The following is a 23,188-nucleotide window of genomic DNA, read 5'->3' on the forward strand; positions in this document are numbered from 1 at the left end:
GGTGTTGACAGTAGCTGGATACGTGTACAATACTTCAATTATATCTCCTCCAGACAGAGAGAGAGTATTAAGAGCTACGATAAAGTTACCCAGGAGACGTAAAAGCTTGTAGCACTAGGTATTTCCAGGAGGTTTCACATTCATGTACTGACCAGGTCCTGCCCCGTTTAGCTTCCGAGATCTGACGAGATCGGGCGTGTTCAGGATGGTGTGGCCGCAAGCCGAGATGCCTGGCTGCATGATGTCTCTTAAAGGCTGGCGGGTATTGACGGAACTGCCAGCAAAAAAAAAAAAGAAAAATAGAGGGAAATATACCAGTGCAGCAAAGGGTGTTGAAAGTAGCCGGGTACGTGTACAATTCTTCAATTATATCTCCTGCAGACTGAAAGAGAGTATTAAGAGCTACGATAAAGTTACCCAGGAGACGTAAAAGCTTGCAGCACCTGGTATTTCCAGGAGGTCTCACATTCAAGTACTGACAAGGTCCTGCCCCGTTTAGCTTCCGAGATCTGACGATATCATGCGCATTCAGGACGGTGTGGCCGAAAGCCGAGAGGCCCGGCTGCATGATGTCTCTTTAAGGCTGGCGGGTATTGACGGAACTTCCAGCAAAAAAAAAAAGAAAAAAGAAAAATGGAGGGAAAAATATCAGTGCAGCAAAGGGTTTTGAAAGTAGCCGGGTACGTGTACAATTCTTCAATAATATCTCCTACAGACTGAAAGAGAGTATTAAGAGCTATGATGAAGTTACCCAGGAGACGTAAAAAGCTTGCAGCACCTGGTATTTCCAGGAGGTCACCCATCCAAGTACTGACCAGGCCCTGCCCCGCTTAGCTTCCGAGATCTGATGAGATCGGGCGTGTTCAGGACGGTGTGGCCGCAAGCCAAGAGGCCTGGCTGCATGATGTCTCTTAAAGGCTGGCGGGTATTGACGGAACTTCCAGCAAAAAATAAAAAATAAATAAATAGAAAAATGGAGGGAAAAATATCAGTGCAGGACAGGGTGTTGAAAGTAGCCGGGTACATGTACAATTCTTCAATTATATCTCCTGGAGACAGAAAGAGAGTATTAAGAGCTACGATGAAGTTACCCAGGAGACGTAAAAAGCTTGCAGCACCTGGTTTTTCTAGGAGGTCTCCCATCCAAGTACTGACCAGGCCCTGCCCCGTTTAGCTTCCGAGATCTGACGAGATCGAGCGCATTCAGGACGGTGTGGCCACAAGCCGAAAGGCCTGGCTGGATGATGTCTCTTAAAGGTTGGCGGGTATTGACGGAACTTCCAGCAAAAAAAAAAAAAAAAAATGGATGGAAAAATATCAGTGCAGCAAAGGGTGTTGACAGTAGCTGGGTACGTGTACAATACTTCAATTAAATCTCCTCCAGACAGATAGAGAGTATTAAGAGCTACGATAAAGTTACCCAGGAGACGTAAAAGCTTGCAGCACCAGGTATTTCCAGGAGGTCTCACATTCATGTACTGACCAGGTCCTGCCCCGTTTAGCTTCCGAGATCTGACGAGATCGGGCGCGTTCAGGATGGTGTGGCCGCAAGCCGAGATGCCTGGCTGCATGATGTCTCTTAAAGGCTGGCGGGTATTGACGGAACTGCCAGCAGAAAAAAAAGAAAAATAAAGGGAAATATACCAGTGCAGCAAAGGGTGTTGAAAGTAGCCGGGTACGTGTACAATTCTTCAATTATATCTCCTGGAGACAGAAAGAGAGTATTAAGAGCTACGATGAAGTTACCCAGGAGACGTAAAAAGCTTGCACCACCTGGTATTTCTAGGAGGTCTCCCATCCAAGTACTGACCAGGCCCTGCCCCGTTTAGCTTCCGAGATCTGACGAGATCGGGCGCATTCAGGATGGTGTGGCCGCAAGCCGAGATGTCTGGCTGCATGATGTCTCTTAAAGGCTAGCGGGTATTGACGGAATTTCCAGCAAAAAAAAAAAAAAAAAAAAAGAAAAATGGAGGGAAAAATATCAGTGCAGGAAAAGGTGTTGAAAGTAGCCGGGTACGTGTACAATTCTTCAATTATATCTCCTGGAGACAGATAGAGAGTATTAAGAGCTACGATGAAGTTACCCAGGAGACGTAAAAAGCTTACAGCACCTGGTATTTCTAGGAGGTCTCCCATCCAAGTACTGACCAGGCCCTGCCCCGTTTAGCTTCCGAGATCTGACGAGATCGGTGGAATTCAGGACGGTGTGGCCACAAGTCAAAAGGCCTGGCTGCATGATGTCTCTTAAAGGTTGGCGGGTATTGACGGAACTGCCAGCAGAAAAAAAAGAAAAATAAAGGGAAATATACCAGTGCAGCAAAGGGTGTTGAAAGTAGCCGGGTACGTGTACAATTCTTCAATTATATCTCCTGGAGACAGAAAGAGAGTATTAAGAGCTACGATGAAGTTACCCAGGAGACGTAAAAAGCTTGCAGCACCTGGTATTTCTAGGAGGTCTCCCATCCAAGTACTGACCAGGCCCTGCCCCGTTTAGCTTCCGAGATCTAACGAGATCGGGCGCGTTCAGGATGGTGTGGCCGCAAGCCGAAAGGCCTGGCTGCATGATGTCTCTTAAAGGTTGGCGGGTATTGACGGAACTTCCAGCAAAAAAAAAAAAGAAAAAAACAAAAAAGAAAAAGGGATGGAAAAATATCAGTGCAGCAAAGGGTGTTGACAGTAGCTGGATACGTGTACAATACTTCAATTATATCTCCTCCAGACAGAGAGAGAGTATTAAGAGCTACGATAAAGTTACCCAGGAGACGAAAAAGCTTGCAGCACTAGGTATTTCCAGGAGGTCTCACTTTCATGTACTGACCAGGTCCAACCCCGTTTAGCTTCCAAGATCTGACGAGATCGGGCGCGTTCAGGATGGTGTGGCCGCAAGCCGAGATGCCTGGCTGCATGATGTCTCTTAAAGGCTGGCGGGTATTGACGGAACTGCCAGCAAAAAAAAAAAGAAAAATAGAGGGAAATATACCAGTGCAGCAAAGGGTGTTGAAAGTAGCCGGGTACGTGTACAATTCTTCAATTATATCTCCTGGAGACAGAAAGAGAGTATTAAGAGCTACGATGAAGTTACCCAGGAGACGTAAAAAGCTTGCAGCACCTGGTATTTCTAGGAGGTATCCCATCCAAGTACTGACCAGGCCCTGCCCCGTTTAGCTTCCGAGATCTGACGAGATCGGGCGCATTCAGGATGGTGTGGCCACAAGCCGAAAGGCCTGGCTGCATGATGTCTCTTAAAGGTTGGCGGGTATTGACGGAACTTCCAGCAAAAAAAAAAAAGAAAAAAAGTAAAAAGAAAAATGGATGGAAAAATATCAGTGCAGCAAAGGGTGTTGACAGTAGCTGGATACGTGTACAATACTTCAATTATATCTCCTACAGACAGAGAGAGAGTAATAAGAGCTACGATAAAGTTACCCAGGAGACGTAAAAGCTTGCAGCACTAGGTATTTCCAGGAGGTCTCACTTTCATGTACTGACCAGGTCCTGCCGCGTTTAGCTTCCGAGATCTGACGAGATCGGGCGCGTTCAGGATGGTGTGGCCGCAAGCCGAGATGCCTGGCTGCATGATGTCTCTTAAAGGCTGGCGGGTATTGACGGAACTGCCAGCAAAAAAAAAAGAAAAATAGAGGGAAATATACCAGTGCAGCAAAGGGTGTTGAAAGTAGCCGGGTACGTGTACAATTCTTCAATTATATCTCCTGGAGACAGAAAGAGAGTATTAAGAGCTACGATGAAGTTACCCAGGAGACGTAAAAACCTTGCAGCACCTGGTATTTCTAGGAGGTCTCCCATCCAAGTACTGACCAGGCCCTGCCCCGTTTAGCTTCCGAGATCTGACGAGATCGGGCGCATTCAGGACGGTGTGGCCACAAGCCAAAAGGCCTGGCTGCATGATGTCTCTTAAAGGTTGGCGGGTATTGACGGAACTTCCAGCAAAAAATAAAAAGAAAAAAAAGAAAAAAGAAAAATGGATGGAAAAATATCAGTGCAGCAAAGGGTGTTGACAGTAGCCGGGTACGTGTACAATTCTTCAATTATATCTCCTGGAGACAGAAAGAGAGTATTAAGAGCTACGATGAAGTTACCCAGGAGTCATAAAAAGCTTGCAGCACCTGGTATTTCTAGGAGGTCTCCCATCCAAGTACTGACCAGGCCCTGCCCCGTTTAGCTTCCGAGATCTGACGAGATCGGGCGCGTTCAGGATGGTGTGGCCACAAGCCGAAAGGCCTGGCTGCATGATGTCTCTTAAAGGATGGCGGGTATTGACGGAACTTCCAGCAAAAAAAAAAAAGAAAAAAAGAAAAAAGAAAAATGGATGGAAAAATATCAGTGCAGCAAAGGGTGTTGACAATAGCTGGATACGTGTACAATACTTCAATTATATCGCCTCCAGACAGAGAGAGAGTATTAAGAGCTACGATAAAGTTACCCAGGAGACGTAAAAGCTTGCAGCACTAGGTATTTCCAGGAGGTCTCACTTTCATGTACAGACCAGGTCCTGCCCCGTTTAGCTTCCGAGATCTGACGAGATCGGGCGCGTTTAGGATGGTGTGGCCGCAAGCCGAGAGGCCTGGCTGCATGATGTCTCTTAAAGGTTGGCGGGTATTGACGGAACTTCCAGCAAAAAAAAAAAAAAAAAAGAAAAATGGATGGAAAAATATCAGTGCAGCAAATGGTGTTGACAGTAGCTGGGTACGTGTACAATACTTCAATTATATCTCCTCCAGACAGATAGAGAGTATTAAGAGCTACGATAAAGTTACCCAGGAGACGTAAAAGCTTGCAGCACCAGGTATTTCCAGGAGGTGTCACATTCATGTACTGACCAGGTCCTGCCCCGTTTAGCTTCCGAGATCTGACGATATCATGCGCGTTTAGGACGGTGTGGCCGAAAGCCGAGAGGCCCGGCTGCATGATGTCTTTTTAAGGCTGGCGGGTATTGACGGAACTTCCAGCAAAAAAAAAAAGAAAAAAGAAAAATGGAGGGAAAAATATCAGTGCAGCAAAGGGTTTTGAAAGTAGCCGGGTACGTGTACAATTCTTCAATAATATCTCCTACAGACTGAAAGAGAGTATTAAGAGCTATGATGAAGTTACCCAGGAGACGTAAAAAGCTTGCAGCACCTGGTATTTCCAGGAGGTCACCCATCCAAGTACTGACCAGGCCCTGCCCCGTTTAGCTTCCGAGATCTGACGAGATTCTGCGTGTTCAGGACGGTGCGGCCGGAAGCCAAGAGGCCTGGCTGCATGATGTCTCTTAAAGGCTGGCGGGTATTGACGGAACTTCCAGCAAAAAATAAAAAATAAATAAATAGAAAAATGGAGGGAAAAATATCAGTGCAGGACAGGGTGTTGAAAGTAGCCGGGTACGTGTACAATTCTTCAATTATATCTCCTGGAGACAGAAAGAGAGTATTAAGAGCTACGATGAAGTTACCCAGGAGACGTAAAAAGCTTGCAGCACCTGGTATTTCTAGGAGGTCTCCCATCCAAGTACTGACCAGGCCCTGCCCCGTTTAGCTTCCGAGATCTGACGAGATCGGGCGCGTTCAGGATGGTGTGGCCGCAAGCCGAAAGGCCTGGCTGCATGATGTCTCTTAAAGGTTGGCGGGTATTGACGGAACTTCCAGCAAAAAAAAAAAAGAAAAAAAGAAAAAAGAAAAATGGATGGAAAAATATCAGTGCAGCAAAGGGTGTTGACAGTAGCTGGATACGTGTACAATACTTCAATTATATCTCCTCCAGACAGAGAGAGAGTATTAAAAGCTACGATAAAGTTACCCAGGAGACGAAAAAGCTTGCAGCACTAGGTATTTCCAGGAGGTCTCACTTTCATGTACTGACCAGGTCCTACCCCGTTTAGCTTCCGAGATCTGACGAGATCGGGCGCGTTCAGGATGGTGTGGCCGCAAGCCGAGATGCCTGGCTGCATGATGTCTCTTAAAGGCTGGCGGGTATTGACGGAACTGCCAGCAAAAAAAAAAAGAAAAAAGAAAAATGGAGGGAAAAATATCAGTGCAGCAAAGGGTGTTGAAAGTAGCCGGGTACGTGTACAATTCTTCAATTATATCTCCTGGAGACAGAAAGAGAGTATTAAGAGCTACGATGAAGTTACCCAGGAGTCGTAAAAAGCTTGCAGCACCTGGTATTTCTAGGAGGTCTCCCATGCAAGTACTGACCAGGCCCTGCCCCATATAGCTTCCGAGATCTGACGAGATCGGGGGCGTTCAGGATGGTGTGGCCGCAAGCCGAGATGCCTGGCTGCATAATGTCTCTTAAAGGCTGGCGGGTATTGACGGAACTGCCAGCAAAAAAAAAAAGAAAAATAGAGGGAAATATACCAGTGCAGCAAAGGGTGTTGAAAGTAGCCGGGTACGTGTACAATTCTTCAATTATATCTCCTGGAGACAGAAAGAGAGTATTAAGAGCTACGATGAAGTTACCCAGGAGACGTAAAAAGCTTGCAGCACCTGGTATTTCTAGGAGGTCTCCCATCCAAGTACTGACCAGGCCCTGCCCCTTTTAGCTTCCGAGATCTGACGAGATCGGGCGCATTCAGGATGGTGTGGCCACAAGCCGAAAGGCCTGGCTGCATGATGTCTCTTAAAGGTTGGCGGGTATTGACGGAACTTCCAGCAAAAAAAAAAAAGAAAAAAAGAAAAAAGAAAAATGGATGGAAAAATATCAGTGCAGCAAAGGGTGTTGACAGTAGCTGGATACGTGTACAATACTTCAATTATATCTCCTCCAGACAGAGAGAGAGTAATAAGAGCTACGATAAAGTTACCCAGGAGACGTAAAAGCTTGCAGCACTAGGTATTTCCAGGAGGTCTCACTTTCATGTACTGACCAGGTCCTGCCACGTTTAGCTTCCGAGATCTGACGAGATCGGGCGCGTTCAGGATGGTGTGGCCGCAAGCCGAGATGCCTGGCTGAATGATGTCTCTTAAAGGCTGGCGGGTATTGACGGAACTGCCAGCAAAAAAAAAAGAAAAATAGAGGGAAATATACCAGTGCAGCAAAGGGTGTTGAAAGTAGCCGGGTACGTGTACAATTCTTCAATTATATCTCCTGGAGACAGAAAGAGAGTATTAAGAGCTACGATGAAGTTACCCAGGAGACGTAAAAAGCTTGCAGCACCTGGTATTTCTAGGAGGTCTCCCATCCAAGTACTGACCAGGCCCTGCCCCGTTTAGCTTCCGAGATCTGACGAGATCGGGCGCATTCAGGACGGTGTGGCCACAAGCCGAAAGGCCTGGCTGCATGATGTCTCTTAAAGGTTGGCGGGTATTGACGGAACTTCCAGCAAAAAAAAAAAGAAAAAAAAGAAAAAAGAAAAATGGATGGAAAAATATCAGTGCAGCAAAGGGTGTTGACAGTAGCCGGGTACGTGTACAATTCTTCAATTATATCTCCTGGAGACAGAAAGAGAGTATTAAGAGCTACGATGAAGTTACCCAGGAGTCGTAAAAAGCTTGCAGCACTAGGTATTTCCAGGAGGTCTCACTTTCATGTACAGACCAGGCCCTGCCCCGTTTAGCTTCCGAGATCTGACGAGATCGGGCGCGTTCAGGATGGTGTGGCCGCAAGCCGAGATGTCTGGCTGCATGATGTCTCTTAAAGGCTAGCGGGTATTGACGGAATTTCCAGCAAAAAAAAAAAAAAAAAAAAGAAAAATGGAGGGAAAAATATCAGTGCAGGAAAAGGTGTTGAAAGTAGCCGGATACGTGTACAATTCTTCAATTATATCTCCTGGAGACAGAAAAAGAGTATTAAGAGCTACGATGAAGTTACCCAGGAGACGTAAAAAGCTGGCAGCACCTGGTATTTCCAGGAGGTCTCACATTTAAGTACTGACCAGGTCCTGCCCCGTTTAGCTTCCGAGATCTGACAAGATCGGGCGCGTTCAGGACGGTGTGGCCGCAAGCCGAGATGTCTGGCTGCATGATGTCTCTTAAAGGCTGGCGGGTATTGACGGAACTGCCAGCAAAAAAAAAAAAGAAAAATAGAGGGAAATATACCAGTGCAGCAAAGGGTGTTGAAAGTAGCCGGGTACGTGTACAATTCTTCAATTATATCTCCTGGAGACAGAAAAAGAGTATTAAGAGCTACGATGAAGTTACCCAGGAGACGTAAAAAACTTGCAGCACCTGGTATTTCTAGGAGGTCTCCCATCCAAGTACTGACCAGGCCCTGCCCTGTTTAGCTTCCGAGATCTGACGAGATCGGGCGCATTCAGGACGGTGTGTCCACAAGCCGAAAGAACTGGCTGCATGATGTCTCTTAAAGGTTGGCGGGTATTGACGGAACTTCCAGCAAAAAAAAAAAAGAAAAAAAGAAAAAAGAAAAATGGATGGAAAAATATCAGTGCAGCAAAGGGTGTTGACAATAGCTGGATACGTGTACAATACTTCAATTATATCTCCTCCAGACAGAGAGAGAGTATTAAGAGCTACGATAAAGTTACCCAGGAGACGTAAAAGCTTGCAGCACTAGGTATTTCCAGGAGGTCTCACTTTCATGTACAGACCAGGTCCTGCCCCGTTTAGCTTCCGAGATCTGACGAGATCGGGCGCGTTTAGGATGGTGTGGCCGCAAGCCGAGAGGCCTGGCTGCATGATGTCTCTTAAAGGTTGGCGGGTATTGACGGAACTTCCAGCAAAAAAAAAAAAAAAAAAGAAAAATGGATGGAAAAATATCAGTGCAGCAAATGGTGTTGACAGTAGCTGGGTACGTGTACAATACTTCAATTATATCTCCTCCAGACAGATAGAGAGTATTAAGAGCTACGATAAAGTTACCCAGGAGACGTAAAAGCTTGCAGCACCAGGTATTTCCAGGAGGTGTCACATTCATGTACTGACCAGGTCCTGCCCCGTTTAGCTTCCGAGATCTGACGATATCATGCGCGTTTAGGACGGTGTGGCCGAAAGCCGAGAGGCCCGGCTGCATGATGTCTCTTTAAGGCTGGCGGGTATTGACGGAACTTCCAGCAAAAAAAAAAAGAAAAAAGAAAAATGGAGGGAAAAATATCAGTGCAGCAAAGGGTTTTGAAAGTAGCCGGGTACGTGTACAATTCTTCAATAATATCTCCTACAGACTGAAAGAGAGTATTAAGAGCTATGATGAAGTTACCCAGGAGACGTAAAAAGCTTGCAGCACCTGGTATTTCCAGGAGGTCACCCATCCAAGTACTGACCAGGCCCTGCCCCGTTTAGCTTCCGAGATCTGACGAGATCGGGCGTGTTCAGGACGGTGCGGCCGGAAGCCAAGAGGCCTGGCTGCATGATGTCTCTTAAAGGCTGGCGGGTATTGACGGAACTTCCAGCAAAAAATAAAAAATAAATAAATAGAAAAATGGAGGGAAAAATATCAGTGCAGGACAGGGTGTTGAAAGTAGCCGGGTACGTGTACAATTCTTCAATTATATCTCCTGGAGACAGAAAGAGAGTATTAAGAGCTACGATGAAGTTACCCAGGAGACGTAAAAAGCTTGCAGCACCTGGTATTTCTAGGAGGTCTCCCATCCAAGTACTGACCAGGCCCTGCCCCGTTTAGCTTCCGAGATCTGACGAGATCGGGCGCGTTCAGGATGGTGTGGCCGCAAGCCGAAAGGCCTGGCTGCATGATGTCTCTTAAAGGTTGGCGGGTATTGACGGAACTTCCAGCAAAAAAAAAAAACAAAAAAACAAAAAAGAAAAATGGATGGAAAAATATCAGTGCAGCAAAGGGTGTTGACAGTAGCTGGATACGTGTACAATACTTCAATTATATCTCCTCCAGACAGAGAGAGAGTATTAAAAGCTACGATAAAGTTACCCAGGAGACGAAAAAGCTTGCAGCACTAGGTATTTCCAGGAGGTCTCACTTTCATGTACTGACCAGGTCCTACCCCGTTTAGCTTCCGAGATCTGACGAGATCGGGCGCGTTCAGGATGGTGTGGCCGCAAGCCGAGATGCCTGGCTGCATGATGTCTCTTAAAGGCTGGCGGGTATTGACGGAACTGCCAGCAAAAAAAAAAAGAAAAAAGAAAAATGGAGGGAAAAATATCAGTGCAGCAAAGGGTGTTGAAAGTAGCCGGGTACGTGTACAATTCTTCAATTATATCTCCTGGAGACAGAAAGAGAGTATTAAGAGCTACGATGAAGTTACCCAGGAGTCGTAAAAAGCTTGCAGCACCTGGTATTTCTAGGAGGTCTCCCATGCAAGTACTGACCAGGCCCTGCCCCATATAGCTTCCGAGATCTGACGAGATCGGGGGCGTTCAGGATGGTGTGGCCGCAAGCCGAGATGCCTGGCTGCATAATGTCTCTTAAAGGCTGGCGGGTATTGACGGAACTGCCAGCAAAAAAAAAAAGAAAAATAGAGGGAAATATACCAGTGCAGCAAAGGGTGTTGAAAGTAGCCGGGTACGTGTACAATTCTTCAATTATATCTCCTGGAGACAGAAAGAGAGTATTAAGAGCTACGATGAAGTTACCCAGGAGACGTAAAAAGCTTGCAGCACCTGGTATTTCTAGGAGGTCTCCCATCCAAGTACTGACCAGGCCCTGCCCCTTTTAGCTTCCGAGATCTGACGAGATCGGGCGCATTCAGGATGGTGTGGCCACAAGCCGAAAGGCCTGGCTGCATGATGTCTCTTAAAGGTTGGCGGGTATTGACGGAACTTCCAGCAAAAAAAAAAAAGAAAAAAAGAAAAAAGAAAAATGGATGGAAAAATATCAGTGCAGCAAAGGGTGTTGACAGTAGCTGGATACGTGTACAATACTTCAATTATATCTCCTCCAGACAGAGAGAGAGTAATAAGAGCTACGATAAAGTTACCCAGGAGACGTAAAAGCTTGCAGCACTAGGTATTTCCAGGAGGTCTCACTTTCATGTACTGACCAGGTCCTGCCACGTTTAGCTTCCGAGATCTGACGAGATCGGGCGCGTTCAGGATGGTGTGGCCGCAAGCCGAGATGCCTGGCTGAATGATGTCTCTTAAAGGCTGGCGGGTATTGACGGAACTGCCAGCAAAAAAAAAAGAAAAATAGAGGGAAATATACCAGTGCAGCAAAGGGTGTTGAAAGTAGCCGGGTACGTGTACAATTCTTCAATTATATCTCCTGGAGACAGAAAGAGAGTATTAAGAGCTACGATGAAGTTACCCAGGAGACGTAAAAAGCTTGCAGCACCTGGTATTTCTAGGAGGTCTCCCATCCAAGTACTGACCAGGCCCTGCCCCGTTTAGCTTCCGAGATCTGACGAGATCGGGCGCATTCAGGACGGTGTGGCCACAAGCCGAAAGGCCTGGCTGCATGATGTCTCTTAAAGGTTGGCGGGTATTGACGGAACTTCCAGCAAAAAAAAAAAGAAAAAAAAGAAAAAAGAAAAATGGATGGAAAAATATCAGTGCAGCAAAGGGTGTTGACAGTAGCCGGGTACGTGTACAATTCTTCAATTATATCTCCTGGAGACAGAAAGAGAGTATTAAGAGCTACGATGAAGTTACCCAGGAGTCGTAAAAAGCTTGCAGCACTAGGTATTTCCAGGAGGTCTCACTTTCATGTACAGACCAGGCCCTGCCCCGTTTAGCTTCCGAGATCTGACGAGATCGGGCGCGTTCAGGATGGTGTGGCCGCAAGCCGAGATGTCTGGCTGCATGATGTCTCTTAAAGGCTAGCGGGTATTGACGGAATTTCCAGCAAAAAAAAAAAAAAAAAAAAGAAAAATGGAGGGAAAAATATCAGTGCAGGAAAAGGTGTTGAAAGTAGCCGGATACGTGTACAATTCTTCAATTATATCTCCTGGAGACAGAAAAAGAGTATTAAGAGCTACGATGAAGTTACCCAGGAGACGTAAAAAGCTGGCAGCACCTGGTATTTCCAGGAGGTCTCACATTTAAGTACTGACCAGGTCCTGCCCCGTTTAGCTTCCGAGATCTGACAAGATCGGGCGCGTTCAGGACGGTGTGGCCGCAAGCCGAGATGTCTGGCTGCATGATGTCTCTTAAAGGCTGGCGGGTATTGACGGAACTGCCAGCAAAAAAAAAAAAGAAAAATAGAGGGAAATATACCAGTGCAGCAAAGGGTGTTGAAAGTAGCCGGGTACGTGTACAATTCTTCAATTATATCTCCTGGAGACAGAAAAAGAGTATTAAGAGCTACGATGAAGTTACCCAGGAGACGTAAAAAACTTGCAGCACCTGGTATTTCTAGGAGGTCTCCCATCCAAGTACTGACCAGGCCCTGCCCTGTTTAGCTTCCGAGATCTGACGAGATCGGGCGCATTCAGGACGGTGTGTCCACAAGCCGAAAGAACTGGCTGCATGATGTCACTTAAAGGTTGGCGGGTATTGACAGAACTTCCAGCAAAAAAAAAAATAAAAAAGAAAAAAGAAAAATGGATGGAAAAATATCAGTGCAGCAAAGGGTGTTGACAGTAGCTGGATACGTGTACAATACTTCAATTATATCTTCTCCAGACAGAAAGAGAGTATTAAGAGCTACGATGAAGTTACCCAGGAGACGTAAAAGCTTGTAGCACGAGGTATTTCCAGGAGGTCTCACATTCATGTACTGACCAGGTCCTGCCCCGTTTAGCATCCGAGATCTGACGAGATCGGGCGCGTTCAGGATGGTGTGGCCGCAAGCCGAGAGGCCTGGCTGCATGATGTCTCTTAAAGGCTGGCGGGTATTGACGGAACTGCCAGCAAAAAAAAAAAAGAAAAAAGAGGGAAAAATACCAGTGCAGCAAAGGGTGTTGAAAGTAGCCGGGTACGTGTACAATTCTTCAATTATATCTTCTCCAGACAGAAAGAGAGTATTAAGAACTACGATGAAGTTCCCCAGGAGACGTAAAAAGCTGGCAGCACCTGGTATTTCCTGGAGGTCACCCATCCAAGTACTGACCAGGCCCTGCCCCGTTTAGATTCCGAGATCTGACAAGATCGGGCGCGTTCAGGATGGTGTGGCCGCAAGCCGAGATGTCTGGCTGCATGATGTCTCTTAAAGGCTGGCGGGTATTGACGGAACTTCAAGCAAAAAAAAAAAAAAAAAAAAAAAAAAGAAAAATGGAGGGAAAAATATCAGTGCAGCAAAGGGTGTTGACAGTAGCTGGGTACGTGTACAATACTTCAATTATATCTCCTCCGGACAGATAGAGAGTATTAAGAGCTACGATGAAGTTACCCAGGAGACGTAAAAGCTTGCAGCACTAGGTATTTCCAGGAGGTCACACATTCATGTACTGACCAGGTCCTGCCCCGTTTAGCTTCCGAGATATGACGAGATCGGGCGCGTTCAGGATGGTGTGGCTGCAAGCCGAGATGCCTGGCTGCATGATGTCTCTTAAAGGCTGGCGGGTATTGACGGAACTGCCAGCAAAAAAAAAAAAGAAAAATAGAGGGAAATATACCAGTGCAGCAAAGGGTGTTGAAAGTAGCCTGGTACGTGTACAATTCTTCAATTATATCTCCTGGAGACAGAAAGAGAGTATTAAGAGCTACGATGAAGTTACCCAGGAGACGTAAAAAGCTTGCAGCACCTGGTATTTCTAGGAGGTCTCCCATCCAAGTACTGACCAGGCCCTGCCCCGTTTAGCTTCCAAGATCTGACGAGATCGGGCGCATTCAGGACGGTGTGGCCGCAAGCCAAGAGGCCGGGCTGCATGATGTCTCTTAAAGGCTGGCGGGTATTGACGGAACTTCCAGCAAAAAATAAAAAATAAATAAATAGAAAAATGGAGGGAAAAATATCAGTGCAGAACAGGGTGTTGAAAGTAGCCGGGTACATGTACAATTCTTCAATTATATCTCCTCCAGACTGAATGAGAGTATTAAGAGCTACGCTGAAGTTACCCAGGAGATGTAAAAAGCTTTCAGCACCTGGTATTTCCAGGAGGTCACCCATCCAATTACTGACCAGACCCTGCCCAGTTTTTCTTCCGAGATCTGACGAGATCTTGCGTCTTCAGGACGGTGTGGCCTCAAGCCAAGAGGCCTGGCTGCATGATGTCTCTTAAAGGCTGGAGGGTATTGATGGAACTTCCAGCAAGAAACAATAGAAAAAAGAAAAATGGAGGGAAAAATATCAGTGCAGCAAAGCGTGTTGAAGGTAGCCGGGTAGGTGTACAATTCTTCAATTATATCTCCTCCAGACAGATAGAGAGTATTAAGAGCTACGATAAAGTTACCCAGGAGACGTAAAAGCTTGCAGCACGAGGTATTTCCAGGAGGTCTCACATTCATGTACTGACCAGGTCCTGCCCCGTTTAGCTTCCAAGATCTGACGAGATCGGGCGAGTTCAGGATGGTGTGGCCGCAAGCCGAGATGCCTGGCTGCATGATGTCTCTTAAAGGCTGGCGGGTATTGAGGGAATTTCCAGCAAAAAAAAATAAAAAAAAATAGAAAAATGGAGGGAAAAATATCAGTGCAGGAAAGTGTGTTGAAAGTAGCCGGGTACGTGTACAATTCTTCAATTATATCTCCTGGAGACAAAAAGAGAGTATTAAGAGCTACGATGAAGTTACCCAGGAGACGTAAAAAGCTTGCAGCACCTGGTATTTCTAGGAGGTCTCCCATCCAAGTACTGACCAGGCCCTGCCCCGTTTAACTTCTGAGATCTGACGAGATCGGGCGCATTCAGGACGGTGTGGCCACAAGCCGAAAGGCCTGGCTGCATGATGTCTCTTAAAGGTTGGCGGGTATTGACGGAACTTCCAGCAAAAAAAAAAAAAAAAAAGAAAAATGGATGGAAAAATATCAGTGCAGCAAATGGTGTTGACAGTAGCTGGGTACGTGTACAATACTTCAATTATATCTCCTCCAGACAGATAGAGAGTATTAAGAGCTACGATAAAGTTACCCAGGAGACGTAAAAGCTTGCAGCACCAGGTATTTCCAGGAGGTCTCACATTCATGTACTGACCAGGTCCTGCCACGTTTAGCTTCCGAGATCTGACGAGATCGGGCGCGTTCAGGATGGTGTGGCCGCAAGCCGAGATGCCTGGCTGCATGATGTCTCTTAAAGGCTGGCGGGTATTGACGGAATTTCCAGCAAAAAAAAAAAAAAAAAAATAGAAAAATGGAGGGAAAAATATCAGTGCAGGAAAGGGTGTTGAAAGTAGCCGGGTACGTGTACAATTCTTCAATTATATCTCCTGCAGACTGAAAGAGAGTATTAAGAGCTACGATAAAGTTACCCAGGAGACGTAAAAGCTTGCAGCACCTGGTATTTCCAGGAGGTCTCACATTCAAGTACTGACCAGGTCCTGCCCCGTTAGCTTCCGAGATCTGATGAGATCGGGCGCGTTCAGGACGGTGTGGCCGCAAGCCAAGAGGCCTGGCTGCATGATGTCTCTTAAAGGCTGGCGGGTATTGACAATACTTTCAGCAAAAAAAAAAAAAAAAAAAATGGAAAATGGAGGGAAAAATATCAGTGCAGCAAAGGGTGTTGAAAGTAGCCGGGTACGTGTAGAATTCTTCAATAATATCTCCTCCAGACTGAAAGAGAGTATTTAGAGCTACGATAAAGTTACCCAGGAGACGAAATAACTTGCAGCACCTGATATCTCCAGGAGGTCACCCATCCAAGTACTGACGAGCCCTTGCCCCGTTTAGCTTCCGAGATCTGATGAGATTGGGCGCGTTCAGGACGGTGTGGCCGCAAGCCAAGAGGCCTGGCTGCATGATGTCTCTTAAAGGCTGACGGCTATTGACGGAACTTCCAGCAAAAAAAAAATGGATAAAGAAAAATGGAGGGAAAAATATCAGTGCAGCAATGGGTGTTGAAAGTAGCCGGGTACGTGTACAATACTTCAATTATATCTCCTCCAGACAGAAAGAGAGTATTAAGAGCTACGATGAACTCACCTAAAGGATTATTAGGAACACCATACTAATACTGTGTTTGACCCCCTTTCGCCTTCAGAACTGCTTTAATTCTACGTGGCATTGCTTCAACAAGGTGCTGAAAGCATTCTTTAGAAATGTTGGCCCATATTGATAGGATAGCATCTTGCAGTTGATGGAGATTTGTGGGATGCACATCCAGGGTACGAAGCTCCCGTTCCACCACATCCCAAAGATGCTCTATTGGGTTGAGATCTGGTGACTGTGGGGGCCAGTTTAGTACAGTGAACTCATTGTCATGTTCATGAAACCAATTTGAAATGATTCGACCTTTGTGACATGGTGCATTATCCTGCTGGAAGTAGCCATCAGAGGATGGGTACATGGTGGTCAAAAAGGGATGGACATGGTCAGAAACAATGCTCAGGTAGGCCGTAGCATTTAAACAATGCCCAATTGGTACTAAGGGGCCTAAAGTGTGCCAAGAAGACATCCCCCACACCATTACACCACCACCACCAGCCTGCACAGTGGTAACAAGACATGATGGATCCATGTTCTCATTCTGTTTACGCCAAATTCTGACTCTACCATCTGAATGTCTCACCTCTTTTTCCTATTTGTAGTGGAGATGAGTGGTACCCGGTGGGGTCTTCTGCTGTTGTAGCCCATCCGCCTCAAGGTTGTACGTGTTGTGGCTTCACAAATGCTTTGCTGCATACCTCGTTTGTAACGAGTGGTTATTTCAGTCAAAGTTGCTCTTCTATCAGCTTGAATCAGTCGGCCCATTCTCCTCTGACCTCTAGCATCAACAAGGCATTTTCGCCCACAGGACTGCCGCATACTGGATGTTTTTCCCTTTTCACACCATTCTTTGTAAACCCTAGAAATGGTTGTGCGTGAAAATCCCAGTAACTGAGCAGATTGTGAAATACTCAGACCGGCCCGTCTGGCACCAACAACCATGCCACGCTCAAAATTGCTTAAATCACCTTTCATTCCCATTCAGACATTCAGTTTGGAGTTCAGGAGATTGTCTTGACCAGGACCACACCCCTAAATGCATTGAAGCAACTGCCATGTGATTGGTTGATTAGATAATTGCATTAATGAGAAATTGAACAGGTGTTCCTAATAATCCTTTAGGTGAGTGTATATGTATGTATGTGTATGTATGTCCAATTGCTTTGACAATACAAATGAAATGAATTGAGAGAGAGAGAGAGAGAGAGAGAGAGAGAGAGAGAGAGAGAGAGAGAGAGAGAGAGAGAGGAATATGAGCTCCTAAAAAACATTTGTTTTTATACATAAGCGGATTTAATTTGTGATTTACAAATGAATATATAGCACTATAAACATACACAGAAGACATGGAATAGAAATTCAGAAGAAAAAGTATTCAAAAAATAATAATTTTAAGAGAAACACAAAAAGAAGAAAGCAGAGAGACAGTTCAGGAAGAAAAGTCAGAAAAGAAAAGCTGAAGACAAGAATTGGAGGTAAGAGACAAATAATTAAACAAAAAAATATGTATTAATAAAATAAATAAGCATTCTCAGTAGTTGACTCAGCCAATGAAAATGCAGAGCTCCGATTTGAATAGAGTGACAGTAGGAGAGAGCCCAACTGCCACTGAGACTGATAGAAATCTATCGAACAGCAGTCTGACTGCAGAGCTGCCTTTTGAAATCCGATACCCTGAAGACATTCGCTCTGCACAGGCTAAGAAGGACTACAAACAAGCTGTGATGAGAGCATCTCCTGAGACCCTCATCCTAGACTACACCGGTAAAGGAGAAAACAGGGTCAAGAACAATCTACTGTTCTACACCGCCTTTCACAAAACCCTGTGCCAGACATACCCCAATAACAACAAGAGGGGCATTAGCAGAGGCAGGCAGATCTCAGTGCTGGTAGAGAAAGACACAGACAGTGTGATGCTCACTTTTAATGTATACCACAACGGGACCATCATGGTGCAGGGCAGCGAGAGCAGCCTGGACCAATTAGCTCTCGGCTTCCACACCTCAAAGCAGCAGACTGAGGTAGAGAAACAAGAGCCAGAGCCGGCCACCCTGCAGTCTGCCCCCAGCCACACGGAGCCAGACAGTGCCCCATCTCCCACAGACTGCCCCCCTGTCTCCCCAAAACTCTCCAGCAACATTAAAACACTAAAGGAATGCCTATCAGTGCTGGAGCTGGAGTTTGCGGAGTTCAGGGAGCAGACCTTGAGCACCCTGGCCCAGACCTCCTTGTGTGATCAGCTCCGGGATGAGATGCACAGACTAAAGATGCAGCACAAGGCTGAGATCCATGAGCTGAGAGCAGCAGTGAGAGACCTGGAGGAGCAGAGCCAAACCCTGAGGACGGAGCTGCGCAGAGCGAGGGAGGAGCTGACCTGGACACCCCAGCACAGCTAGCTGAGGAGCCTGCAGAGCCAGCTGGAGGAGCTAAGAGAGGAGCTACACATCACTGGAGCACAGAGACTGCACTGCACTGACCCCACAACACCTCCAACCCCTGACGCACCCACTGATCCACCCACACTCCCCACCACTCCTGACACACCCACTATCACCAGACCTGCCACTAATACACAACCCCCTGAAACGCCACTCCCCCAAAACACACCCGCTGCCCCCACCACTCCCGACGCAAACCCGGAGTGGCAGGTCAACGCAGAGGTGGTCATTCTGAGCGAATCCAATGGGAAGTTCCTGGTTGAGAGGCGCCTCTTCCCTAGGCGAAAAGTGAAAAAGCTTTGGTGCTCCACAGCACAGAGAGCCCTGGAGCTGCTCTCCAAGAGGAGGCTTTGCCAAGTCAAACACATCCTCATCCACACCGGCACTAACGACCTGAGTGCCCGCAGGGGCGATGTGGCCTCAGCCCTGAGACAGGTAGCAACGAAAGCCACAGAGGAATTCCCAACTGCCAAAATTTCCATCTCCACACTGCTGCCCCGCACAGACGTGCCCCTGCACATCATCCAGCAATTTATGGAATTTATATGCCACCCGCAGACTCCCCCTACTATAATGAGGAAGGCTTTCATGAGCTTCAAAACGAAATCTGCCACTTCCAGACCCTGGGCTCTGTACTGCTGTGTGGCGATCTCAATGCCAGGACTGGCAGAGAGATGGACTACATCAATACAGAGGGGAACACACACCTGTTCGGAGACTCCCCGCTGTGCCACACACACACCTCCACACTGACACAGCCACGACAGCGTGGTAAACAAGAGCAGGAAGCAGGTAGTGCGCCTATGTAAAAGCCTGGGTCTATATATCATCAATGGCAGGACCAGGGGGTACTCTCTGGGGAGATTCACATACTGCTCGGCTCTGGGCAGCAGTGTGGTGGACTACGCCATAACTGACCTGGACCCACAAGCCAACAATGCGTTTATAGTCAGACAACAATCTCCACTATCAGACCACAGCCAAATAACACTTTACCTAAAAAGATCAGCGCAGCCACAAGTCAGAGCCAAACTTCCCACAAAACTGGTCTCCCTGCCACCCAGTTAGAGATGGTCCGAGCCCAGCACAGAGAACTACACAAGAGCCCTGAATAGTGATGAGATTGAAAACATGTTAGACAGATATCAATCCTCACACTATCAAATAAACCAAAACGGAATAAACTCAGCCACCAAAACACTGAATGAAATATTTGAGAGACTGGCTTTAAAATCAAACATTAAAACAATTAAAAACCAAAATATGAAATCGTCTAAAAGAAAAAAAGAACAGTGGTGTGACCAGGAGTGTGAAACTTCTAGGAAACACCTGAGACATCTCTCCAACACTAAACACAGAGAGCACGACAACCAGGAGGCTCGCCTCAGCTACTGCCAGGCCCTGCGGCACTACAAGCAACTCCTCAGTAAGAAAAAAGACCACTATATGGGCAGAATAAATACCCCAAAAACAAAAAATGAAATACCAATTCAAAATGGAGAAATCTGGAAAACACACTTTGAAAAACTTTACCAAAATGTTGAAAACAATCCAAAGCCAGAACAGGTTAAAATATTAAAAAACCTAAATAAATTGGAAGAAATCATTAAGAATAACCAAAATCCCTTAGATAACCCATTTACAATACAGGAACTAAAACATCAACTCAAAATCCTCAAACCCAGGAAAGCCAGCGGCCCCGACAGCATCAGCCCTGAGATGCTGAAGCACAGCAGCCCGCAGCTGCAGGAGGCTCTGCTCAAACTCTTTAACCTGGTGCTGAGAGCCGGGTGTTTCCCTGAGGTCGGGAATCAAGGATTGATCACCCCGATTTTTAAAAGTGGAGACAAATTAGACCCCAATAACTACTGGGGCAGCTGTGTGAGCAGTAACCTGGGGAAGGTGTTCTGCAGTATCATCAACGCCCAGATACTGGCCATCCTTACCAAGCACAGTGTCCTGAATAAGAGTCAGATTGGCTTCCTACCAAAACACAGCACAACCGATCATATTTACACTCTACACACCCTCATAAATAAATATACCCAAAACAATAAAGGAAAAATATTTGCCTGTTTTGTAGACTTTAGAAAGGCATTTGACTCAATCTGGCACAAGGGATTATTTTATAAACTTCTACAGAGTGGTGTAGGGGGTAAAGTTTATGACATCATTAAATCAATGTATTCTGAAAACAAATGCGGAGTTCAAATTGGCAACTCAAGAACAGAGTTCTTCACTCAGGGGCGGGGAGTGAGACAGGGCTGCAGTCTGAGTCCAACACTGTTCAACATCTACATCATCGAGTTGGCCACAGTGTTGGAGCAGTCTGACGCCCGCAGCCTAACTCTCCATGACACAGAGATCAAGTTCCTGCTCTATGCAGACGACCTGGTGCTGCTGTCGCCCACAGAGCAGGGGCTTCAGCAGAACCTGGCACTGCTAGAGCAGTACTGTCAGAAATGGGCCCTGGCAGTCAATCTGGACAAGACCAGAGTTATGGTTTTCCAGAAAAAAGCCCCATCTCAGGGAAACAGGTACCGCTTCACTCTGGGCAGCACTGGATTAGAGCACTGCACCAGATACAACTACCTTGGCCTGACCATCAGTGCGTCAGGGAGCTTCAGCCTGGCTATAAACGCATTAAAAGACAAGGCACGCCGGGCATTTTATGCCATAAAGACACAATTTGGGAAAACAACAATACCAATAACTATTTGGATTAAAATATTAAACTCCATCATCCAACCAATCCTGCTATATGGGAGCGAAGTGTGGGGTCCCCTCATGAACCTCAATAACAACAATTGGGACAAAAGCCCCATGGAAATATTCCACCTAGAATTTAATAAAAACATCTTACACGTACACAGAAACGCCCCCACGGCTCTGAGGCTCACAGAGCCCGAACACACAATGACCAAAACAACAACAATTGGGAAAATTGACATGTACCTGAAAAGCAAATACACAAAAGATTAGAGACACGAATTAGAATTACAAAACAAATTGGAATGCTACCGGGCCCTGAATAGAAACATTACATTGGCTGAATACTTAAAAATCCAAAATATAAAAGAGAGACAAAATCTAACTAAATACAGGCTCAGTGACCACAGCCTCGCCATTGAAAAAGGCCGCTACAGAAAATTATGGGTTGCCAGAGAAGAGCGGCTGTGCAGCCAGTGTGACCTAGGGGAGGTCGAAACACAGGCGCATTTCCTGCTGTCCTGCCCTAAATACACAAAAATCAGGGAGACATACTTTAAAATATTAAAAATGCATATCCCTGAGTTCAGCATGATCCCCGATTGCTGCAAACTCCCCGTCCTGCTGGGAGAGGAGGAGCGCACTGCCTTCTTAGCAGCGCAATATGTATCCACCTGCCACAGCCTGCGAGACAGTGTGTAGACACCAGCCTGTGGCACTCCATTTGCAAAACAAAATAAAAACAGTGATTTTTCTGATGTCATGACACAAATTTTGATACAAACAACAAATATGGTTTATATCCTACTTAATTTTATTTCAATGTGTACTATATTTGTTCCACTGAATCTTGTATTGCAATGTTTTGTCTTGATTGATAGAACATTTGTATCTGCTTTGGCAATATTGTGATAGATCATGCCAATAAAGCACCTTTGAATTGAATTGAAATGAATTGACAGACAGACAGAAACACGCACACACACACACACACACACACACACACAGAGCCAGCCAGCCAGACAGCCAGCCAGCTCAGCCATGACATCACGAGCCTCTCTCAGCTGACTGCTATGACATCACAGAGCACGTACATTCCGTTGCTTGCCGTCTGTCAACCACTCAGTCACTGCCAGCCAGACTGGCTGGCTGGCTGGATGGGGGGGCTGCTTGCTGCTGCTGCGTATCTTAGGAAGCTAATTTGCCTGACCGGCCTTCCTACTCCTATGCCCAAATGCCCACCTAAGCCCGATCTGCTGTTCACCTGGATCACAGCTCCGCCCCAACAAGGCAGATCCTCCCAAAAATGGTACAAACTGATCCACGTTCCCCTCCACGGAAAGCTTTAGCCCAAAATAAGGGACACATTCTGTAACAACATAACGAATGCCCACCCAACCTGTGACAAAACTGAGAAAAAAGAAAAACGCTCAGTCCTCCTGGTGGAGGGACACACAGCCACCCTGGCTGCCCAATATGTCAGCGCCTACAACAGCCTGAGGGACACAGTGACACACGAGCACCGGCTGTAAATATAATGTAAATACTTGTTTGTAATGCATGTCATTGTATTTCAAAAAGGAATCTGGAAATAGTAAACCTATTTTCTTTATTTGAATGTATTAAAGATCACATTTTATTACATTTTCTTTTTCTGTACTTCATTACATTATATTGAGATTCATAATTCTATTATTTATTTTCCGTATGTATGTATGTATGTATTATTGTATGGAAGGAAAGTTAGAATTGATTTTCTTAAACCTGTTTTTCTCTCTTGTATACTTAAGAAAGATAAGGTCAAGCTAGAAGGTCAGGAGGCCATAAGGTAGTTTGATTTCTGTTTGTTATTTACGATGAGAACCTTGGAGACAATGTCAAACGGTATGACCTACGTGCCTGTTCCTTAAAACCATGTGTAGATCTATGAACTCTGTTCTATAATGAAATATGTTCTGCTTAGTTAGCCTTTAAGATAACATAGTAATGATTTTCTAGCATGTATGTATGTATGTATGTATGTATGTCCAATTGCTTTGACAATACAAATGAATTGAATTGAGAGGGAGAGAGAGAGAGAGAGAGAGAGAGAGAGAGAGAGAGAGAGACAGACAGACAGACAGACTGACAAACACAAACAGACACACACACACACACACACACACACACAC

At 45.9% G+C, this 23,188-nt stretch overlaps 16 non-coding genes and 28 pseudogenes across 16 annotated transcripts; all 44 read right to left on the reverse strand.

The window, feature by feature from the left end:
* Positions 1 to 103: 103 nt before the first annotated feature.
* On the reverse strand, positions 104 to 222 carry LOC136728030 (uncharacterized; annotated as a pseudogene).
* Positions 223 to 766: 544 nt separating this feature from the next.
* Positions 767 to 885, reverse strand: LOC136727728 (5S ribosomal RNA). The gene has a single exon (XR_010808534.1). It is a non-coding gene; the product is annotated as a 5S ribosomal RNA (ribosomal RNA).
* Positions 886 to 1,106: 221 nt separating this feature from the next.
* Positions 1,107 to 1,225, reverse strand: LOC136728311 (5S ribosomal RNA). Its single transcript, XR_010808668.1, has one exon. It is a non-coding gene; the product is annotated as a 5S ribosomal RNA (ribosomal RNA).
* A 209-nt stretch (positions 1,226 to 1,434) lies between these two features.
* LOC136728630 (uncharacterized) lies at positions 1,435 to 1,553 on the reverse strand (annotated as a pseudogene).
* Positions 1,554 to 1,761: 208 nt separating this feature from the next.
* On the reverse strand, positions 1,762 to 1,880 carry LOC136728331 (5S ribosomal RNA). The gene has a single exon (XR_010808686.1). It is a non-coding gene; the product is annotated as a 5S ribosomal RNA (ribosomal RNA).
* Positions 1,881 to 2,099: 219 nt separating this feature from the next.
* LOC136727768 (uncharacterized) lies at positions 2,100 to 2,218 on the reverse strand (annotated as a pseudogene).
* A 208-nt stretch (positions 2,219 to 2,426) lies between these two features.
* Positions 2,427 to 2,545, reverse strand: LOC136727978 (5S ribosomal RNA). The gene has a single exon (XR_010808557.1). It is a non-coding gene; the product is annotated as a 5S ribosomal RNA (ribosomal RNA).
* Positions 2,546 to 2,769: 224 nt separating this feature from the next.
* Positions 2,770 to 2,888, reverse strand: LOC136727997 (uncharacterized; annotated as a pseudogene).
* A 209-nt stretch (positions 2,889 to 3,097) lies between these two features.
* Positions 3,098 to 3,216, reverse strand: LOC136728285 (5S ribosomal RNA). Its single transcript, XR_010808644.1, has one exon. It is a non-coding gene; the product is annotated as a 5S ribosomal RNA (ribosomal RNA).
* A 224-nt stretch (positions 3,217 to 3,440) lies between these two features.
* LOC136728041 (uncharacterized) lies at positions 3,441 to 3,559 on the reverse strand (annotated as a pseudogene).
* Positions 3,560 to 3,767: 208 nt separating this feature from the next.
* On the reverse strand, positions 3,768 to 3,886 carry LOC136728358 (5S ribosomal RNA). The gene has a single exon (XR_010808710.1). It is a non-coding gene; the product is annotated as a 5S ribosomal RNA (ribosomal RNA).
* A 226-nt stretch (positions 3,887 to 4,112) lies between these two features.
* Positions 4,113 to 4,231, reverse strand: LOC136728253 (5S ribosomal RNA). The gene has a single exon (XR_010808616.1). It is a non-coding gene; the product is annotated as a 5S ribosomal RNA (ribosomal RNA).
* A 224-nt stretch (positions 4,232 to 4,455) lies between these two features.
* On the reverse strand, positions 4,456 to 4,574 carry LOC136728103 (uncharacterized; annotated as a pseudogene).
* A 550-nt stretch (positions 4,575 to 5,124) lies between these two features.
* Positions 5,125 to 5,243, reverse strand: LOC136727977 (uncharacterized; annotated as a pseudogene).
* A 221-nt stretch (positions 5,244 to 5,464) lies between these two features.
* On the reverse strand, positions 5,465 to 5,583 carry LOC136727758 (5S ribosomal RNA). The gene has a single exon (XR_010808537.1). It is a non-coding gene; the product is annotated as a 5S ribosomal RNA (ribosomal RNA).
* Positions 5,584 to 5,807: 224 nt separating this feature from the next.
* On the reverse strand, positions 5,808 to 5,926 carry LOC136727885 (uncharacterized; annotated as a pseudogene).
* A 216-nt stretch (positions 5,927 to 6,142) lies between these two features.
* LOC136728638 (uncharacterized) lies at positions 6,143 to 6,261 on the reverse strand (annotated as a pseudogene).
* A 209-nt stretch (positions 6,262 to 6,470) lies between these two features.
* LOC136728361 (5S ribosomal RNA) lies at positions 6,471 to 6,589 on the reverse strand. Its single transcript, XR_010808713.1, has one exon. It is a non-coding gene; the product is annotated as a 5S ribosomal RNA (ribosomal RNA).
* A 224-nt stretch (positions 6,590 to 6,813) lies between these two features.
* On the reverse strand, positions 6,814 to 6,932 carry LOC136728050 (uncharacterized; annotated as a pseudogene).
* A 208-nt stretch (positions 6,933 to 7,140) lies between these two features.
* LOC136728215 (5S ribosomal RNA) lies at positions 7,141 to 7,259 on the reverse strand. The gene has a single exon (XR_010808581.1). It is a non-coding gene; the product is annotated as a 5S ribosomal RNA (ribosomal RNA).
* Positions 7,260 to 7,484: 225 nt separating this feature from the next.
* Positions 7,485 to 7,603, reverse strand: LOC136727924 (uncharacterized; annotated as a pseudogene).
* Positions 7,604 to 7,821: 218 nt separating this feature from the next.
* On the reverse strand, positions 7,822 to 7,940 carry LOC136727803 (uncharacterized; annotated as a pseudogene).
* A 210-nt stretch (positions 7,941 to 8,150) lies between these two features.
* On the reverse strand, positions 8,151 to 8,269 carry LOC136728423 (uncharacterized; annotated as a pseudogene).
* Positions 8,270 to 8,493: 224 nt separating this feature from the next.
* On the reverse strand, positions 8,494 to 8,612 carry LOC136728104 (uncharacterized; annotated as a pseudogene).
* Positions 8,613 to 9,162: 550 nt separating this feature from the next.
* Positions 9,163 to 9,281, reverse strand: LOC136728385 (5S ribosomal RNA). Its single transcript, XR_010808735.1, has one exon. It is a non-coding gene; the product is annotated as a 5S ribosomal RNA (ribosomal RNA).
* A 221-nt stretch (positions 9,282 to 9,502) lies between these two features.
* Positions 9,503 to 9,621, reverse strand: LOC136727770 (5S ribosomal RNA). The gene has a single exon (XR_010808538.1). It is a non-coding gene; the product is annotated as a 5S ribosomal RNA (ribosomal RNA).
* Positions 9,622 to 9,845: 224 nt separating this feature from the next.
* Positions 9,846 to 9,964, reverse strand: LOC136727886 (uncharacterized; annotated as a pseudogene).
* Positions 9,965 to 10,180: 216 nt separating this feature from the next.
* Positions 10,181 to 10,299, reverse strand: LOC136728639 (uncharacterized; annotated as a pseudogene).
* A 209-nt stretch (positions 10,300 to 10,508) lies between these two features.
* LOC136728362 (5S ribosomal RNA) lies at positions 10,509 to 10,627 on the reverse strand. The gene has a single exon (XR_010808714.1). It is a non-coding gene; the product is annotated as a 5S ribosomal RNA (ribosomal RNA).
* Positions 10,628 to 10,851: 224 nt separating this feature from the next.
* Positions 10,852 to 10,970, reverse strand: LOC136728051 (uncharacterized; annotated as a pseudogene).
* A 208-nt stretch (positions 10,971 to 11,178) lies between these two features.
* On the reverse strand, positions 11,179 to 11,297 carry LOC136728216 (5S ribosomal RNA). Its single transcript, XR_010808582.1, has one exon. It is a non-coding gene; the product is annotated as a 5S ribosomal RNA (ribosomal RNA).
* Positions 11,298 to 11,522: 225 nt separating this feature from the next.
* On the reverse strand, positions 11,523 to 11,641 carry LOC136727926 (uncharacterized; annotated as a pseudogene).
* A 218-nt stretch (positions 11,642 to 11,859) lies between these two features.
* Positions 11,860 to 11,978, reverse strand: LOC136727805 (uncharacterized; annotated as a pseudogene).
* A 210-nt stretch (positions 11,979 to 12,188) lies between these two features.
* LOC136728424 (uncharacterized) lies at positions 12,189 to 12,307 on the reverse strand (annotated as a pseudogene).
* Positions 12,308 to 12,529: 222 nt separating this feature from the next.
* Positions 12,530 to 12,648, reverse strand: LOC136728091 (uncharacterized; annotated as a pseudogene).
* Positions 12,649 to 12,857: 209 nt separating this feature from the next.
* On the reverse strand, positions 12,858 to 12,976 carry LOC136728619 (uncharacterized; annotated as a pseudogene).
* A 223-nt stretch (positions 12,977 to 13,199) lies between these two features.
* LOC136728045 (uncharacterized) lies at positions 13,200 to 13,318 on the reverse strand (annotated as a pseudogene).
* Positions 13,319 to 13,528: 210 nt separating this feature from the next.
* On the reverse strand, positions 13,529 to 13,647 carry LOC136728287 (5S ribosomal RNA). The gene has a single exon (XR_010808646.1). It is a non-coding gene; the product is annotated as a 5S ribosomal RNA (ribosomal RNA).
* A 221-nt stretch (positions 13,648 to 13,868) lies between these two features.
* Positions 13,869 to 13,987, reverse strand: LOC136728200 (uncharacterized; annotated as a pseudogene).
* A 215-nt stretch (positions 13,988 to 14,202) lies between these two features.
* Positions 14,203 to 14,321, reverse strand: LOC136728060 (uncharacterized; annotated as a pseudogene).
* Positions 14,322 to 14,540: 219 nt separating this feature from the next.
* LOC136728341 (5S ribosomal RNA) lies at positions 14,541 to 14,659 on the reverse strand. Its single transcript, XR_010808695.1, has one exon. It is a non-coding gene; the product is annotated as a 5S ribosomal RNA (ribosomal RNA).
* Positions 14,660 to 14,874: 215 nt separating this feature from the next.
* LOC136727755 (uncharacterized) lies at positions 14,875 to 14,993 on the reverse strand (annotated as a pseudogene).
* A 218-nt stretch (positions 14,994 to 15,211) lies between these two features.
* LOC136728672 (uncharacterized) lies at positions 15,212 to 15,329 on the reverse strand (annotated as a pseudogene).
* A 218-nt stretch (positions 15,330 to 15,547) lies between these two features.
* LOC136728032 (uncharacterized) lies at positions 15,548 to 15,666 on the reverse strand (annotated as a pseudogene).
* Positions 15,667 to 23,188: the final 7,522 nt, after the last annotated feature.

This window comes from Amia ocellicauda, unplaced genomic scaffold (assembly GCF_036373705.1).
Source record: "Amia ocellicauda isolate fAmiCal2 unplaced genomic scaffold, fAmiCal2.hap1 HAP1_SCAFFOLD_29, whole genome shotgun sequence".
NCBI lineage: Eukaryota > Metazoa > Chordata > Actinopteri > Amiiformes > Amiidae > Amia > Amia ocellicauda.